Genomic DNA, 8,278 nt, shown 5'->3' on the forward strand with positions numbered 1-8,278 from the left:
GAGCGCACCTTCCATAAGCACGGACGCGAGCTGAAGTCGCAAGTGCGACTTTCAAATGCGTGGGCGCGACAAGCAGATCTGAGTTTCAGAAGCAATTGGACCAGAATACGCGAGCGCGACATTCATATATGCGGGCGCGAGCTGAAGTCGCAAGCGCGATATTGGTATGCGCGGGCGCGAGACAGCACCTTTGAGAAGCAGAACGTTTCTCAACTGAAGTCGCGAGCGCGACTTGCAAATGCGCGAGCGCAAGAAGCGCAACTCAAGAGGCAGAGAAGAGCACGCCCCGCCTATGCTATGTAGCACGCCCTGGGCCTCACTATCCAGACTTCTAGACTAAAGCACGCCCAGACCGTGCCAGATAGCACGCCCGTGCTATCATCAGGCGGAACCAGCGTGAATTCAATCGCAAATCAAACTCTTCTCACATAGACCAACTTCAGGGAGTTTCCTAAACACACTAAACAAGACCTGGACCTATTCTAGGAGAAAAAAAAAGAGTCCTAATCAAGAAGAAATCAAGAACCTAAACAGTCATGATCTCCTATAGAAGATTTTGCACCAAATAAGGATTCTATTTCCTAAAAGGATTCAGACTTACCTCCAAGAGCTCTATATAAAGAAGGGGTCGTTGCATCTGGTTTGGGGAATCTGGTCTATTCTGTAGAATTATATACATAATTCTCTTCTCCTCAAGGATTTCAAGCTTCAATTAATTGTGCTAAGATTCAAGGAAGTCATCAACATAGCTGTGATACAGTTTTTATTCTAAACTCTTCATCTTGTTTCTTTCTTTATTATTGTCTTTAAATATGATGAATGATTCAAGTATGATTGAATTTAATTTAATTACTATGTCTAGCTAAACTCTTATACTAGGGATTTGATGTAATTTAACTCGATTCCAGCTTATAATATTAGATTTATTTTTCTTTGTTCTTGTTATAAATTATTATTGTGTTTAAGGCTTCCAGGCAGAAATTTTCCCCTGGATTGATTTATTTCAATAATTACATTCGAGAGAAGGGTTATTGATATGAAAAAGGTAATAATTTACTTGAGAATAATAACTTGATGTGAAAACTATATGGTTTGACTCAAGGGGGGTCTTCATAAGTTAATAAAGTATTAAGTTGTGAATTCACAAAGCAGCCATAAAAACTAATGATCTGATTCATGTTTAATTTCACTATTAAGGTAGGTAATTAAATTGGATTAGAATAGCTAACAATACATCGAGAGAGCTTGTTAGTGACCTTAGGGTTGTTTCTCCTACTTGAATAATTAAAATTGATTAATGAACTAATAGAATAAGCTGGATAGAATTAAGTGAAATCAAATTCCCTAGTAGTTTACTTCTTTGATTTCTTTTTACCTGAATATTGTGTTTGATTTCTTCTGTTTCTGTTTTAAATTCTTTTTACTTTACAGCAATTTCCTTTTATCATCGTCTAAATAATATAGGTTAACATAATTTTGGTAATTGATAACCAATCCCTGTGGATACGATACTTTCTCACTCTATATTACTTGTTGCGATTTCGTACACTTGCGAAAATCGTTGTCAAGTTTTTGGCACCGCTGCCGGGGATTGGTGTATCAATATCAATACGAATTACCCTATTGTTAATTTAGACACTCTTTTATTTAATTTTCTTTTAAGAACTGTTCCAGGTATTTTATGCAAAGAAGATCAAGGAGGACTGAACCTCTAATCTTTGATCCGGAAATTGAACGAACTCGTCGAAGGCTCAACGCTGCAAGAAAAACACAAGAAGTAAAAATCGAACAACAGGCAGACATGGCTGACGATATCGAAAACGAGAACATAGTTGGACCACCACTTCAACATCCGGTCCGTACCTTAAGGGACTATACAACACCTAATCTGAATGGGACAACCTCAAGTATTACTAGACCTAGGGTAGAAGCTAATAACTTTGAGATTAAACCCGCAATCATTCAAATGCTCTCTACCTCGATCCAATATGGAGGGTTGCCTAGTGAAGATCCTAATGCTCACATCACCAATTTTTTGGAAATTTGTGACACATTCAAACAAAACGGTGTTTCTGAAGATGCAATCAAATTAAGACTTTTCCCATTCACTCTTAGGGATAAAGCTAGATCATGGTTACAATCGTGTCCCGCTGGAAGCTTTACCACATGGGATGAATTAGCTCAAAAATTCCTAGCTAAATTCTTCCCATCCTCAAAAACCACCAAGCTGCGCAATGAGATAATGACATTTGCTCATCATGATCAAGAGAGCTTGTATGAAGCTTGGGAAAGATTCAAGGACTTGTTAAGAAAGTGCCCACATCACAGTTTGCCCAAGTGGTTACAGGTACAAACTTTCTATAATGCATTATCTCCTAACATCAAAATTACCTTAGATGCAGCTGCAGGTGGATCCTTTGAAAAGAAAGGTATTGATGAAGCATATGAGTTGATAGAGGAGATGGCAAGCAACAGCCACTACCAAAACAATACCGAAAGGAGAAGAACCGCAGGAGTCTATGAAATAGACGCCATTACAGCACTCAATGCCAAAGTAGATAACATGGTAAGGAAATTGGACATGTTAACCACTAATCCTGTGAATTCGATTATGCAAGTTTGTGATAGGTGCAATGGACAGCATGGAATTGGAGAATGCATCATGGACCCTTTAAATCCACCAACTTTGGAGCAAGTGAACTATGTGATGAATCAAGGAAGAAAGAATTACCCTTTTTCAAACTCATATGATAACAGGTTAAGGAATCATCCTAACCTATCTTATGGTAATCCTAACAATGCCTTGAATGCACCACCTGGTTTCCATCCTCCGGAAAAGAAATCTCATGATGACCTCCTCACTGCTCTCTCCAAGTCACACATGGAATTCATGAATGAAACCAGGGAAAACCATAAAATCCAGTAAGCTGCAATCAGGAATTTGGAGATTCAGTTAGGGCAGTTCGCAAACATGATGGCATCTCGACCTCAAGGTACGTTACCTAGCAATACTGAAAAGAATCCAAAGGAACAAGTGCAGGCTATCACCTTGAGGAGCGGGAAACAGATAAATGAACCACCAAGGAAAGAAAAAGAAGAAAAAGAACAGCCAAAGGTGCCTATCATTGACTTAGAGGAAAAAGAAAAGGTAAAACCTTATGTTCCCCCTGTCCCCTTTCCACAAAGATTAAAGAAAGCACAAGATGACAAGAGCTTCCTCAAGTTTCTGGATGTGTTTAAGAAGCTTCAAATCAATATTCCTTTTGCTGAAGCTCTTGCTCAAATGCCTAGCTATGCTAAATTCCTAAAAGATATCTTGAGCAAGAAACGAAAAATTGATGATCAAGGAACGGTAATGTTAACCAAGGAGTGCAGTGCAATTATTCAAAACAAACTGCCTCCAAAGTTAAAAGATCCAGGAAGTTTTTTATCCCTTGTAACATTGGTAATCTTGACTTTGAAAAGGCTTTGGCAGATTTAGGTGCTAGCATTAATCTTATGTCCTATGAAGTTTTTAAAATGCTAGGTATGGGAGAGCTCAAACCAACAAGGATGTCTTTGCAATTAGCAGATCGTTCAATTAAATATCCTAGAGGGATTGTAGAAGACGTGCTCGTAAAGGTAGGTACATTCATCTTTCCTGTTGATTTTGTCATTCTTGATATTGATGAAGACAGGGAAGGATCTCTAATCCTTGGAAGACCCTTTCTTGCAACTGCAAGAGCATTAATTGATGTTTATGAGGGTAAGTTGACTCTAAGAGTTGGACAGGAAGAGATTGTGTTTGATGTACTTAAATCTTGTAAACTCCCTATGGATCATGGAGACTGTTTTAGAATTGACGTAGTAGATGAATGTGTGGAGACCACTTTGCATGTTGAAAATAATGTTAATGAATCAAGCATCTTGAATGAAAAAGAAAAGGAATCACCTAAGCATGAACTGAAACAACTTCCACCTCATTTAAAACATGCATTCTTAGGTGAGGACCACTCTTTTCCTGTTATTATTTCTTCTCACTTAACGCTTGATCAAGAGGAAAGGTTGTTGCAGGTTCTACGTAGGCACAAGAAAGCATTAGGATGGTCCATCTCGGATCTACAAGGAATAAGCCCAAGTGTGTGCATGCATAAAATCTTGATGGAAGAAGACTACAAACCTTCAATCGAGCATCAAAGGCGACTGAACCCAAACATGAAGGAGGTAGTCAAGTCTGAAATCATCAAACTCCTAGATGCTGGTATCATTTATCCGATTTCAGATAGTAACTGGGTAAGTCCTGTCCAAGTTGTTCCAAAGAAGGGAGGTATGACTGTTATCTCTAATGAAAACAATGAATTAATCCCCACAAGAACAGTCACAGGTTGGCGTGTGTGCATAGATTATAGAAAACTAAATAAAGCAACACGCAAAGATCACTTTCCCCTTCCCTTTATTGATCAAATGCTTGAAAGACTTGCAGGTTATCCTTTTTATTGTTTCTTAGATGGCTATTCAGGGTACTTCCAAATACCCATAGCCCCTGAAGATCAAGAGAAAACTACTTTCACTTGTCCTTATGGCACTTTTGCCTATAGGAGAATGCCTTTTGGGCTATGCAATGCCCCTGCAACCTTTCAAAGGTGCATGATGTCCATCTTTTCTGATATGGTGGAAAAATTTATTGAAATATTCATGGATGATTTTTCTGTATTTGGTTCTTCCTTCGATGCATGCCTTCATAATTTATCTTTAGTGATGCAACGATGTGAAGATACTAACCTTGTGTTAAATTGGGAAAAATGTCATTTCATGGTTAGTGAAGGTATTGTCTTAGGGCATAAAATCTCTCAAAAAGGGATTGAAGTAGACAAGGCAAAAATTGAGGTGATTGAAAAACTACCTCCCCCTAACACAGTGAAGGGCATAAGAAGTTTTCTTGGGCATGCAGGGTTTTACAGGAGATTCATAAAGGATTTCTCAAAAATCACTAAACCTCTTTGCAATCTACTAGTTAAAGATGTTCCTTTTGATTTTGACAAAGAGTGTTTAGATGCTTTCAACAGGTTGAAGAAGGAGTTAATCTCAGCTCCTATCATTACGACACCAGATTGGACTTTACCCTTTGAACTCATGTGTGATGCTAGTGATCATGCTGTAGGAGCTGTTCTTGGACAAAGAAAAGACAAAAAGTTGCATGTTATTTATTATGCAAGTCGCACATTGAATGATGCGCAATTAAATTATGCAACTACGGAAAAAGAATTGCTAGCTATTGTTTTTGCTTTTGACAAATTCAGGGCATATCTAATTGGAGCTAAAACAATAGTCTACACAGATCACTCCGCCATCAAATACTTGCTGGAAAAGAAAGATGCAAAGCCGAGACTCATTCGTTGGGTACTTCTGTTGCAAGAGTTTGACCTAGAGATTCGCGACAAAAAGGGGACCGAGAACCTCGTCGCTGACCATCTTTCCAGACTTGAATTGGGGGAAGAAGACATAAGCGAGCTACAAATCAATGAAAGCTTTCCTCATGAGCAACTTCTTCTAGTGGCAAATGCTCAAACCCCCTGGTACGCTGACATTGTTAATTATCTTGTTTGCAAAATTCCTCCTCCCCAATTTTCTTACCAACAAAGGAAAAAGTTTTTTCATGATATCAAATTTTACTATTGGGAGGAGCCATTTTTGTTCAAGTATTGTAGTGATCAGCTCTTCAGGAGATGTATACCGGAAACTAAAATAGAAAGTGTCCTTAAATTCTGCCATTCAATGGAATGTGGAGGTCACTTTGGAGCAAGCAAGACAGCTGCGCGTATACTAGAAAGTGGTTTGTATTGGCCTAATCTTTTTAAAGATGCTTATAATTATGTTCGTCTTTGTGATCATTGTCAAAGGTTAGGTAACATTTTGAAGAGACATGAAATGCCCCTGAACAGCATCCTTGAAGTCGAAATCTTCGACGTATGGGGTCTGGACTTTATGGGACCCTTTCCACCATCATATTCAAATCAATACGTTCTAGTGGCAGTGGATTATGTGTCAAAGTGGGCAGAGGCTGTTGCTCTTCCGAATAATGATGCCAAAAGTGTGATGCACTTCATCAAGAAAAATATTTTTACAAGGCATGGCACTCCTAGAGCGATAATCACGGACGGAGGTAAGCATTTTTGTAATCGATATTTAGATTCCCTTCTTGAAAAATATGGTGTCACTCATCGTGTAGGTACTCCATATCATCCTCAAACAAGTGGACAAGTAGAGGTCACTAACAGAGAAATCAAAAAGATCCTCGAAACCACTGTTTGACAATCACGAAAGGATTGGTCCAAAAAGCTCGACGATGCTCTATGGGCCTACAGAACTGCATTCAAAACGCCTATAGGTATGTCTCCATATCGCATGGTGTATGGTAAGGCTTGTCATCTTCCTGTAGAGTTAGAACATAAAGCGTTTTGGGCCATTCAATTTCTTAACTTCAATACAAAGGAAGTTGGCCAGAAACGATTGCTGCAGCTAAATATGATGGATGAAATGCGCCTCCATGCTTATGAAAGTGCCAAAATTTACAAAGATCGCACTAAACAATGGCACGATAAGCGCATTATCAAGAGGGATCTAAAGGTGGGCCAGCAGGTGTTGCTATATAACTCTAGACTTCGGTTATTTCCTGGTAAGTTGCGCTCTAGGTGGTCTGGACCATTCACAATCAAGGAAATCTTTCCTCATGGTGCGATTGAAATAGTGGATGGTAAGTCAAATCAAAGTTTCAAGGTAAATGCTCAACGTTTGAGAAGCTATCATAGTGAAAACTTTGAACCCATCAAGTCTACAATTGGTCTTGCCTAGCCGAAACTAAGATAAGTGCGTCGAACTTAACGACGTTAAACAAAAGTGCTCATGGGAGACAACCCATCTATTTTTTTTTTTTTTCTTGTTACATTTTTGACCATTTTTTTATTTTTATTCTTTATTTTATTTCTCAAAATTCCCAAAATTTTCTCCATAAGTGTTCTTTTGTTTTAGTTAGAGTGTTTTGTAGGAAAAAGTGGAAATCCAGAACCAAGCACGCCCTAGCCGTGCTAGATGGCACGCCCGTGCCATGGGGTCAGGTTCCAGCACGCCCAGTTGCGCCTCGCAGCACGCCCATGCGTTGTTCAAAGGTGATCACACCTGAAGGACAGAGAAGAGCGCGAACCTCACATGCACGAGCGCGACCAACACTCGCGATCGCGAAACGACAGTGCGCGAGCGCGAAAGGCGCAAACGAGAGACAGAGAGTTAGTTAGCATAACTCGCGAGCGTGAATCTACACTACGCGAGCGCGAGAAGTGAAAGCGCGAAGCAGAGATCTAGGCCGCTCAACTCGCGAGCGTGAAACTACAACTCGCGAGCGCGAGGAGCGCAACTAGAGATCCAGAAGCAAGCACACCCGAGCCGTGCTCTTTAGCACGCCCGTGCCAGGTACGCCACTTTTGTTGTTTTGCAGATCAGAGGAAAGCACGCCCAGGCCGTGCTAATCAGCACGGCCGTGCCACTATCAGACCAACTCATTTATTGGCGCCCTTATTTAATCAGCACGGCTCTCGCACGCCCTAGCCATCACCTCTTCTCTCTCAAATTTTCTCTTTTCTTCTCCCTTTTCTCTCAAACCAAACGCTCTCCACCCAAATTTTTCACATAATCAACTCCAACAATGCCTCCTAGATACAAACGTAGCAGACCCGCATCCTCCATTGCTGCTCGGAAGCGTTCGGCTACGCGATCCTCCACGGCCCCTCAACCTCCTTCACCTCCTGCACTTCCATTCGAGTTCGCCTCACCCGATCAACAAAAAAGGTACACACAATTATCTCTTCGGCCCATTTTACCGAATAGATTTATTGATGAGACTGCTTTAGCAAAAGTGGGTCTTAGAGATATTGTGTTAGAGCCACTTAGGCGAATAGGGTGGGGACAATTTCTTGAGATGAAGGACTTAGTTTATGCCCCTCTAACTCTGGAATTTCTGAGTTCCTATCGCGCCTTTATTCCATTATTGCCTAAGTCACCACCAAGCAGGGTTAACTTTAGGCTTCTTAGTCAAGACTTTGAATTAACTGTGAATGAAATTAGCCACATTTTCGGGTTTCCTACAGACAACAGCCAGATACAAATATCTAAGGATTTTAGTGCACGAAATACTTGGAAAGATTTGACAGGAGAAGTGAATTATAATCCTAGATATTCTAAAGCATCCAAATTAAAGAAACCTTCTTTGCGCTACATTCACAAATTCTTAGCTAATTCAATTTTT

The 8,278-nt window shown here is 40.1% G+C and overlaps 1 non-coding gene across 1 annotated transcript; it reads right to left on the bottom strand.

Annotated features, from left to right (window-relative positions):
* Positions 1–2,224: 2,224 nt before the first annotated feature.
* Positions 2,225–2,331, bottom strand: LOC149493663 (small nucleolar RNA R71). The gene has a single exon (XR_016322773.1). It is a non-coding gene; the product is annotated as a small nucleolar RNA R71 (small nucleolar RNA).
* Positions 2,332–8,278: the final 5,947 nt, after the last annotated feature.

Source organism: Jatropha curcas, chromosome 9 (genome assembly GCF_041381405.1).
Source record: "Jatropha curcas cultivar XTBG-Jc1 chromosome 9, XTBG_Jcur_1.0, whole genome shotgun sequence".
Lineage (NCBI taxonomy): Eukaryota > Viridiplantae > Streptophyta > Magnoliopsida > Malpighiales > Euphorbiaceae > Jatropha > Jatropha curcas.